The sequence below is a fragment of the Ammospiza nelsoni genome, chromosome 5, assembly GCF_027579445.1.
Source record: "Ammospiza nelsoni isolate bAmmNel1 chromosome 5, bAmmNel1.pri, whole genome shotgun sequence".
NCBI classification, from domain to species: Eukaryota; Metazoa; Chordata; class Aves; order Passeriformes; family Passerellidae; genus Ammospiza; species Ammospiza nelsoni.
This window is the reverse complement of record NC_080637.1, coordinates 16,797,519-16,809,112: the sequence shown is the minus strand read 5'-3', so window position 1 is coordinate 16,809,112 and position 11,594 is coordinate 16,797,519. Positions and strand designations below refer to the sequence as shown.

General features: G+C 36.1%; 1 long non-coding RNA gene across 1 annotated transcript; it reads left to right on the top strand.

The window, feature by feature from the left end:
* The first annotated feature begins 4,701 nt into the window (after positions 1-4,701).
* Positions 4,702-10,311, top strand: LOC132073602 (uncharacterized). The gene is made up of 2 exons (XR_009418510.1): positions 4,702-4,759; positions 10,048-10,311. It is a non-coding gene; the product is annotated as an uncharacterized LOC132073602 (long non-coding RNA).
* Positions 10,312-11,594: the final 1,283 nt, after the last annotated feature.

Below are 11,594 nucleotides of genomic sequence, written 5' to 3'. Positions count from 1 at the left end.
CACAGCAGATCTGCTTGCTGAATAACCAGGCTCTGAGCTTGAACACCTCTTTCTATTTTACAGGCTTGAATTCCTTTATATTAAAACACTGGAGTTTTCTGTGACACTGCTGTGTGCATAAATACAATAGCATTCTTACCATGGTACTGCAGCCAGACATATTCCCTTTTTAGCCCAATACAGAGCAGCTCTAACACCTTCAAAATGTTGCTGAAGACAATACAATTGTTTAGCATTTGTGCAAGATAGCTAAAACACAAACATATCAGAAAGACAAAAGTGTAATTATAAAACATCTCATGCTGTTAGTTTTGAAAAAAACCAATCACATCCAAACAGTATAAACTGACTTTCCTTGTACTGAATTGCACTATTTGTTTTGTTCCTTTCAATTACTGCACAAAGCTTTGGTTAGACACAGCGTTGTAATACATTCATGCTAATTTTTCAGAGTCCTTTCCACAGCCTAATTTCTTCTGTGAATTGCTCACTTTTTTAGAGGTAGCAATAAGCATAGATTATAAAGTAGAGAGAGCTATATATATGCAGAAACAAAATAAAGTTTGTTGAAAAGCTTACAGGCAGAAAATGCATGCCATTTTGTGATAAGAAAATCCTGCAAAGTTGTTTTGATGAGCCAAAGAAGGCAAGTTAAATGGTGCTGGTCATAATTTGTTTCTATTGTCTGTTCCAGATTTCTGGTTTAAAATTGGACCTTGTTGTTGGTTTCTCTATTTACAGTCACATTTACTATTATGGATAGTTAAGGACTGGTAGTATTTAATGAGCTGCTGTCTGTTTGGCAGGGTGAATTGGAAAACCTTCCTTAGGAATGACGAAAGAGAGCCACAGCCTCTGCGGTGTCTGAGGAGGTTTAAATAAAGTGTTTGTCACTATCCACTGACTTTATAAGTCTCTTGCATACTCCAGAGATTAGCTGAAAATCAATAGAAATGGAATTAAGAACAGAAAGAAAGAGAGAAGAAAGACAGAGAAGGGGAAGACAACAAAGCCCTATAAGAAATGAGGGTTCCGGGTTTGTAACTGACAGGGCTTGACCTGCTTCCCAGAAGAGCTCAAACTCCTGGGTGGCTCCACAGGCTGATTCACCAGCCCTTCTACTAGGGATCAGCCTCTCCAGAGACAATTGGTTCTGCCAGGTGTAGCCTGGATGCCTTGAGTGAAATGATCTTCACCCACTATAACTGGATCCAGCTAGATCCATCCACGGGCGTGTGAGTGTTTATTGCTGCTGAGCTTTACAGCTCAGAAAGCAGCCCCTGCTTGCACAGGAGCTGTTTTCTGCAGTCCCATGTTAAGTGATGGCTAAATGCAGAGTCTTGCAAGATCTTCATTCTTGGGATCATTAGCTACCTGAGCCACTGCTTGAGCTCCAGGCTTTGAGCCTATTTCATGTTAGTGTCCTGCCTGCTCATGGTTCTCAAAGACTTTGCACAGCTCAGTACAAAGCTTTACTTGTGTTTTAGTCATGTAGAAGATATAATAGGTTATGATTGTACGCTGTTTTCAGGATTAATCTGTAAATTGCTAGTAAGCGTAACCATGTGAAAGTTGGAAGTCTACTTTTTTAAATTTTGAAGATTAATTTCTTAATTTTTTTAAGCTTTATTTAAAAAAAATGAATAAATAATAAAAGTCTGTGATTAGTATTTATCTAAGCCAATGCTGTGTTTTTTCTGCAACCCTGAAAAAGTTTTAGAAGCAAAGTCCAGTAACAAGTGATCTTGCATTTTTCTCTTATCCTGTATCTTGTGTACATGAGTCCACTTAAAACAATTGGTGACATAAATGCTGCAAAGTAGAATTAATAAAATGTGCTAGCATTTTGGTTTAAAAAATTATACATATGCCTTATGTAAATTTAAATTTAAATGATGATTCAGATAAGTAGCATACATCACATGATCAATTTTCTGCCAAACATTTTCAGAAAGGCAATTAGGCTTGTCAATCAATATGAATATTAAAATATCAATAGTGTATCTGCTGCTTTACAGATACACTGGTGTGTGGAACAACACTTACTTCAAAGAACTGTGATAGTACTGAATTTCAAAAGATTAACAGATGACCTGGAAAGTTTTAGTTTCTATGTCTAAAAGATAAGATTTGAAGCATATTTTCAATGAAAAAAGGCAGAAAACCATGAGAAGAAGCCATAAAATATATCAATAGTCTTCAAGAAATTTGGTAATTTTCCTCAAACTTGTACATACTGCTATTAATATAACACCTTAATTTGAAATGCAGTTTAAACTGCTTAGTTTATCAGATGCCATTTCTAAAGTACCATACAGTGTCTTCCATAGTAAAGGATGTATTCTCCAAATCTCCCTATGCTTTAGATCAAACATGAACTGAATATTTTTATTGCACATAGAAATGTTTGTTGCAGTTTATTATTTGAAGTGACGGCTTCTGCAACTCTGCTAGAGCAGATAAATATAAAAGTCTAGAGGAAACATCTCTGCCGTCATCAAAGTTAAAGTAAGGACATGTAAATAGTATAACTAGTGCTGATAAACAAAAAGACTGAAGAGTTTGTCCTGTATAAGTCATAACCTTGATACTAACAGGCAGTCACAACATTAATTCAATGACTAATGCAATGACATTTCTATTTTTTCCATATGTCCTCTTGCCACTGAATGCACAACGTAGATGTGGAGCTGTTATGCATACTAGATTTTTCATTCTCAAAATGTCACAGTTACATATGAACTTTCTATTTTCCTGTCTGGTAAGTAGTCTACTTAATTTTTGTATCCTACAGTTCCAAGAAACAGAAAATGCAAATACTATTTGTCTCTTTCAAACATGTATTCTGTTCATATGTTGATATCCATGTTACAAAACACTAGATGTTTGGTTTTTTTTAAAAATGGAATTTCTTATCTTTCTTATTTTCTTTTCTTATAGTGGTACTCTGATATTTTAAGAGTAACTAGTACACACTACCTTGGGAACACAGGGTCCAACCCTATGAAAATTTTATAATCCACAGGAAAACCTTCCTGAGTCCTCTTACAGAAAGCACAGTACTTGTATCAAGTCTGGCACTACTAAAACAAGAAGTGCTGACCAAAATATGTATGTGAGCAGGAAATACATCATTCCTCTGGAGCAGAGCTTGGTGGAAATTCTCACAAGCTAAGTATCATTTGAACAGCCACTGGGCATACACATTTTATCACCATGGTTATAAGATGTTTTTTAAGCAAAATAAACAATAGCTGAACATGCATTCCCTGAAGTTTAGAGAGAAACACACAATAATTTGAAATTTTAATATGATAATTTTCTGTACGTTTTGGAAGAGGTAGTACTTTGCCATGAATACACAGTTTTGCGATAGAGATTGTTGTATTTATAAATTGAATAGTACGTATTACTCAGGGCATCAGAGCCTGGACTACAGAACATTCCCCATTGCTCCCAGGTCATTGTTCATGTCCAATCCCAACTGTATCTAGATATACATGTAGGTTCTGCTGAGAGCAGAGTCCTTTGATCACTTTGTTGAGCCAAATTACATATACAGAGCACATGTCTATGTTGCCATATATTGCAAAATTAGACATACTGGATCTCCTTTTGTCCACATTGTAGAATTATTTTGCTGTTTGGATTTTTTTCAGGTTTGTTTTGGTTTTGCTAGGGCTTGAGATAGCTCTATGTATGACAAAGAATCTGGACATTATCTTGAAGACCATTCCAGGGAATTTATTTTTCAGCAATTTGAACAGAGAACATATTGAGATGATAATTGCACATTATGGCATGTATTGTGCTCTTGATTGAGCTAAATCTCAGTCATACGGTTCTGAGACTGCACCAGTTGGTCTGGGTGTCAGGGATCTTTATTGGGACTGATCTATTTACTTGCATAGCCACTGTGACTTCATGTAGTTTGAGTGCCACAGGTTGTGACCCTCATGGCAACTAGACCACCCTCTAGAGCTCAGAGGATCTGGCATATCTGAGGAGGGCTCCCACCTGATGTAAATAAACTATATAACTGGTGTTCTGAGCAGCCACCTGGCCAATATTGCTGGTTTAGAAAAATTCAGTATTCATTTTGTGTGCTTCCAGCACCTGTCCAAGTGCCCATGTGTAATCGTGCAGAACAGGACATCAAGGTGTGTTGGCAAGTTTTTAGGGTCTGCTATGAGAGGAGTGTTGGCATAACTTTGTGGTGTCTCAGAAACTTCACACACAGAGCCTAGTTCTTAAACACAGGCTAATATTTTCAACTTTTGGGTTTTTTAGATTTTTTTATATATACTATCCAGGACAGTAGTAGCTTCTGTAGCCAAAACCAATGGGCAGGTACACTGGCATTAATGAAACTTTTACAGCAAAATTATTTGAATCAGTATCTCTCTCCACTTTCTAAATCCTTATAAATTTCTTCCAGGTTACATAAACAGTAATGAAAAAAGTTTGTTCTCAGCCCAGTTTAATTAATGAAGTAGTAACCAAGAAGTACTGACTTCCTTCCTGGGCCTGTGGAGGGATAGAATGTAAGATAATAGTGCAGAAGGCAGTCTCACACCTGAGGAGTTGCAGCTGTACCGATCACCAAAGATTAGGAACAGGCTGCCCTTAATAGGCCACAGCTGTGCCCAGTAGTGATGAGTGCTACAAAAGAGTGGGTTAGCTGGGTGGGGATGGAGTTGGTTGGTGATGTTGTGAGGAAGAAGGACTCAGTGCTGCAAGGAGAGAAATCACCTAGAAGGTATTGGATCTTTTGCAATAAGATGACAACATGGGCCATGTTAAATTGAAAACATAGGAATTTGGAGAGATTTTTAGATCCAAGGTCTAATTGAAAATCCCAGTTTAAATATTGTTTCCTGATTTCAACTAATTAAATTATTCATAGTGCATTTCTTTAAGTAATTTTAAGCTTCACCTGTGTTCACAACTACTCTTAATTTTTTTTCAAATGTAATTGATACAATGCTTACTCCTTCTTCTTTATTGTCACTTAACTATTTAGGAAAATAAGCTTAAGTAACTGTCTTTTACTACCTCCTGAATGGCTTAACATCAATTTTAGAACATGACTGTAATACTTGTCCAAAAAATAAAAAAAAATTTGTTCCATGTGGATTTTAGAAATCTATATAGTAACAATAGTCCTTAAAAACAGCAATGAAAGGGAGTACAGTTATTATCTGGGCTAAGTTTTCACAAAAGTGCACAGCCCTGTAAAGTCATAGTTAGACTCCCAAGGGAGTATAAGCAATATCAAGAATTTAGTATGTTCTATAGCATGTATAAAAACATTTCTCGCTGGTTGTTTCTTTTAGCCAGACTAACAGCAGGATTGTTTTAAAGCCTTAAGCAAAATAATTGACAATTTGCCCTAAGTGGGAGGTTATGCAGTAGTCCTGGAACAGCCTTCAATCTTTACTATTACCCATTCAAATACCAAAAATCCAAAAAAAGTCTCCAGGTCTAATAGGAAAGGCAGCACTTACCTTTTAGCTTTAAAAAATTATGGGAAGATGATAAGGAAGAAATGCAAAGGATATTCATGGTACCAAGGGCACTTAGTGCTTTTGTTTAATTCCTCTCGAGACTCAGTCATCATCAGTTACAACTTTTGTGTATATTACATTCAAGGATTGCAGCCTGAATTAGTTAAAGATGTGAATCTAAGCTTCATTGGCTAACCCATATCGAATCCATGTATTTGATTTATTCAAATTTACTGAAAAGAATTAAGTTAATTCCCTAAATTAAAGCCACTTCGCACACTATTTATTTTAAGTTTAGTACATTACTGTATTTTCCTCAAAGACAGACTATAGAGTCAATGTTACTGCATCAAAAAATGCATTTTTAACACCAAGTTAATCTTTCAAGTAAATGGTTTTTATTCAATGCAGAAAGGATCATTCTAGCAATATCATTATGTAGTTTCTCTGCTTCTGTTGTGGTTAACATTTCAACCTGTGCAGAATAAAGAGCATCTGTTTTTGAGACTCTATAACATTTTTTCTAGTATATCCTTAATTTTCATTTCATTTACAGTAAATATGTCAACTTACCATATGTCAACCAACCTACCATAAAACCTCTTGTTTTTTTTAATGCATCCTCCATGTTTCACTTTTAGCTGTCTCTTCAAAACAGTCATTCTAAGCCATCATAAAAATTATTTTACTGAGGGCCTAATGTGTGGATTCCCACTTTTCACTCATGATCCTATCCAGGTCCTTTATACACAAGTGCTTAGAGCAGTGCAGGGACACCCTGATTGCTCAGCTCAATAAAAGCTGAAAGCCACACAGAGCTGCTCCTACTTCTCCACAGCTCAGACCTACTCTAACACTGCAGCCGTGATTCACAGCTCAGCTCAGAGGTGGTAAAATCACACAGTGAAAAAACATGAGGTGAATTCCCTCAATTACTTCAATGAACCTGAATTTTCACTAGTCATTGGCTGAATTGATGGATGCACTACTGTAAGAAGCAATTGCTTGGGCACTGAGCATGGCTCCATGTGTCTGTTTGTGGCCCCCTGTCGAGGCATTTCACAGAGAAAGGGAGTCACACAGGCTTTCCCCTTCCATTATTAAAATGTCTTCAGAGCACTTCAGCTTATCCTTAAATTCTACTTATGCCAATTACTACTAGTGTTGTATTTTTTTAGTGCAATCAAATTCATTTTAAAGATTTCTTAATTTGGATTTGGGAATTATCTTTTAGCATATACACTACATATTTAAAATAAATGAATATGAAAATTTCTTGTCAAAAAATAGTGAAACATCATTAAACATACATTCTCTGTTAGAGAAATTTCTGTATTGCTAAATTACCCTCTGAAAGTTCTGCTTCTCTGACACTTTCTGGGAAGATTTGATAGGATGTTGGAAGCAACGCAGTTTTCCTGTAAATCAACAATGACATATTTCTTACAATATCTGTGTGAGCCTAAGGGGACAAAAGATATTCCGTGTTTCCTCCATTAATGTTTCCAGCAGTGCCTGTAGAAGTGGTTACAACACTTTATCATAGGAAGAGCATTATATTTTGAGATATTGGCAAGGGTATTGTGAAAAAGGCTATACATATATATATATATATATGCATATATATTTATATATGTGTATATATATGTATGTGTATAAAAGGACTAACTGTAGCTTACAAATGCGATTGGTCATAAAAATGTTAATGAAGCAAGAAAGCATCTAATTTATCTAATAAAATAAAGGCAGTGATTATACAAGAAAGTCTTATGCTTGTTCAACTTGATCCTGCTCTCTCTAACCATGATGTTACACTGTCTGAAAAAGGCTGAGTCCTACTTTGAATTTACTTCCAATACCAGAGGATGTAAAGGCAATGAGATCACATGTCCCTAAATTTAAAACTGCCTGGGTTTTCTGACTCATTATATTCTAGAAATATATCACCAATAGATTATTTCAGAGGGTATTTTAGGAAACAAAGATTTATGTCTATTTTTCCTGACTGATGTATGTTGCATTTTGTGTTCTAGAACTTTTTATAATTTTTTATATTTTTTCCCCTGATGTTGTGTTTATTTTAGGAAACAGAAAATACACTATAAGAATTAATTTTTTTTAGGTATGCGTTATAGAATCATGATACAGGACAACACTGTAAGAAAATAAGCTGTTAGACTACCCAATGGCACAAGGATGTTTGTTCTGGGCCCTCATGTAGCACAGCACTAAGTCTCTTAAGTTGTCTTCATTGCTTAAAATAGCTTGTCAGAAAACTCAGATGGCCATAGGTTACTGGAGACAAGACCTTTAGATGATTCTAGCTTTGGGCATATGAGGTGAATATGATCAGTGATTTTGTAGGCAGCTGTTTCTGTCCCTGTGCCTTCAAGCTCTACCCAGTTGGCTGAGATGTGAACAGAGACCCCAAGGGGTGCAATTTTTGAAATGGATCCAAGCAGCTTGGCTCATGCTGTACTTCATGTAAGTTTTATTTTTTATCATGATGACATGAGTTAAAAATAGCTGGGATGTTTGTACTGTTCATGAAATAGCAAATACGCTGGGTTTCTCGCTGTCAAAATTAGACAAAACAAATTAGTCTGACAGCTGTGTTCTTGCTGTCATTCTTGTGTGAACTGGTACTGCTGAGGAAGAAAATGATAGTGATACAGGAAAAAAGTGCATCTTGCTAGACAATGCCACAAAAAATGGATGTCTTGACTAATTGATACACAGTAGTCTTAAGAAAGTGGTCAGTTCATAGATTAGATTGAATTTTGAATTTATGAAATTGGAAATACCTTTGGAAACAATTGTGAAAATTTTTTTGGGCAGCTGTATTTCTTTCTTTCATAGTACAGTTCTTTTGTACCTTTGTTCTTTCATTTTCTTCTTTTTTCTCTCTCTCTTTTTTTAAAATCAAAATTAATTCTGGCTTAGTAGTCACTGCACTCTATAATAAATGCATCATAAGGGAAAAGCTAGTCAGTAAAAAATTCAGAAAAAAATGCAATTTGAAATGAAACACACTTGAATTTAAAAAAATAAAACTTTGAGCTGCCAAAAATCAGGAAATTTTAATTAGTTGTTTCATTTTGTTGTTCTGCTTTTTCTCATTTCTTTTGATTCTTAACTAGTTTTGATTTGTGTGTAAAACCCTAATCATCAGAAATTAGAGCATACAAAGGGTATATTTTACGTTTCTCTTACCTTTTGATATTCTGCAGTACATTTTCTGTGGTTTCTTTAGCACTCAGTTTTTGGTTAAATTCCCAAGTATGTGCCCACAGCAAAGTGAAATGACAACCCCTCCATGTCTCCCAGTCTGCTGAGTGATGGATCTGAGAGTGTGTATCCAGGTCTGGGGTTCATTGCTAGAGGGGAATGTGCAGCAAATCAGCTGGAGAGCAGCTGCCCCATCTGCAGCCTCCTTAGTCGCTGAAAAGACAGAATCAAATCTTGAATCATCCCCAGCTCCATTTATACATTAAATTTCTGACTGCCATTTAACCATTATGGTACTTTCTTTAGTTCCAGAAATTTAATTCTCACAAACACCCTTAAGTTTATTATCAATCCTCTCTAACTCATTGCTTGATTTCAGGCAGCTCATGAAATCTCATGGGGTCTCAGTTCTGCATCTTTTGAACAGAAATAGCTAGGCAGTAGTTATTTCAAGACTTAAATAGTGGCCTTAAAATATTTTGACTTCTTAGAATAAACGGATTGCGGAAAAGAATGAGAGCCATAATATTATTTTGCATTTGCTGGCCTCCTGCAATATTAGTAAAATCAAATATATACTTTTGCTTGTATTCAAAGATTCGAAATATTCAGTTAGGAAGACTGGGAGAAAAATCCCTGCTAATATTACTTGGTTTGGTTGAAAAAGGCTAAACACTTAGTTCATTCTATTTTTTGGTGAGAGAAAACCGAGAAATTAATTCGAGACACAAAATAACCATAAACATATGATCAGATAATGAAAGCCTGTGAGAAATTTTGTAAAATCTAACTGTTCTTTGAGTTTAGCTGGAATGATTCCGTTTCCTTGACTTTGTTCTTCATCTGGAAGAAAACAAAGGGAGTTCTGAAACCTATGAGTTCTAAGCTTCATTCTGAAAATGCTAACAGCAATTTAGGAGCCTATTAGGTTTTTGCTATAGCTCTATATTATTTCTTTTTTCTTCTCTCCACAAAACAAAAGAAATGATGTGTCTCAGTCCTAAACTTTTTACTCTGTAGACCCCTTTAAAAATCCACAAAAACGAATCTTGTTGATAATGTACTCTTTTTGTGGAGTATTCTTACTTATTAATAACTCTGATGGATTTATAGGAAGCTAATCATAAAAGGTAATACTTAATGTGAGATTTGAAAGATTTTGGATGCCAAAGTAATACTTATTAATTGGACACATAAAAATAAAGCAGGGTAGGTTATTAATTGGGAAGTTTAAATCTTAGCAATGTTTATTGATTTCTCAGTAATCCCTATGTTGTTCCTTTCTTTGTTACTTTCCCCCCTCTTTCTGCAGAAATACTGGGACAATTAAGAAAGGAGAAAGTTATGCTTTATCTGGAATTCTGCATCTACTTGAAGCCTGTTCTTCCTCCCATATGAAATGTGGTGTTGCTGACATTATATGACAGGGCAAACTCTGGTCTTCAATGGATTATGTAAAGAGCATCTCTAAAGGTATCTGGCTCTTTCAGAAGAATGGACTGAAGTCCTACAATTACCCTCATTAGCTGCCTGTTATACTGTACTAGAAAAGTGACTAAATCAGAAACAGATCTGAGTCTTCAAAATTCTTCTTTTAAAAATTGGTTGATTCAATTTTAACAGAAATATATCATAGAAGCAAGTACACTCCAAGAATATAGATGGTTTGGAGGGTTGTTTTTTTGTTGTTTTGTTTTAGCATGTTTTTTTGTTTGGCTTGGGGTTTTTTTTGTGGTTTTGTTTTTTTTAAGAATTTAAAATGAAAATAAATCTTTCAGAAATCCCCAAAGGCTCTCCCCAAAGGCTCCATATGAGTGACCACTGGGGTGCAGCAACCAACTGGGTTGCATTGGTTTGCATTAATGAGGCCATCACCACCAGAAATAAAAAAGTAATTATCCCCCTCTACTCAGTGCTTTTCAGGCCAAACCTGGCATACTGTCCTCAGTTTTTGTCCTCACTATAAAAAAAGAACATGGACTGGCTTTAGAGGATCCAGAAAATGACCACAAAGATTATCAAAGGACTCTGAAGCCTGCTAATGTGAGGAAAGAGGCTGAGAAATCTGTATTTATTCAGCCTTGAGAATAAAAGGCTTAGGGAAGAATTTATGACTATGTTCCTGTATGTAACCAGAAGCTAAAAAGGTGGAAACTCCCTTCGTAAAAAGAGTCACATGGAAAACATGAGGGGTAATGGATACAGGTTACTTCTGGGAAAATTCTGGTCAAACACAATAGGAAATTTTTTCACAGTGAAAACAAACAGACATTGGAATAATCTCCCCAGGGAAGTAGTGGATTTCCTAGTGTTGGACACTAAAGATTCAGCTGAACAGGGTGCTGGGCCATCTTCTCTAGACTGTGATTTTGCCGAGAAGTGTTAGACCAGATGCTGCTCGAGGTGCCCTTCCAACCAAGTATCCTATGACTCCATGAATGCAAGCCACCAGATCCAGCTCTGCCAGGACTCTGATCTTGTTCTCTGTTTCTCTGAACTGCTTGCATTCCCAGTGCAGTCTAGAGCTGTCTTTGTGCACTGCCAGTCCCCCTCACATGCTGAAATGGCTGACAGACTTAGTTTCCAAGCCTGTGTTTGTCAGGATTGCAGTCCCTGGACTCCACATTGAGCATCTGCCTTTTTTACCACAGGGCATCACTGAAGTTCAGCATCTGCTCTCTCAGCAGCAATGACAAGGTTATTTTGTGGTCAGACTTCTCTCATTCAATTTATTCAAATCAATAGTATTTTAGAGAGGACATAAAAGGGGAATAATTCCTGGATGTCTCTGTATCACAGGCTCTTATGAAATGTTTGATCTCTCTTTTCCTTGCTGGAATGACAATGTTGTAGGATGCA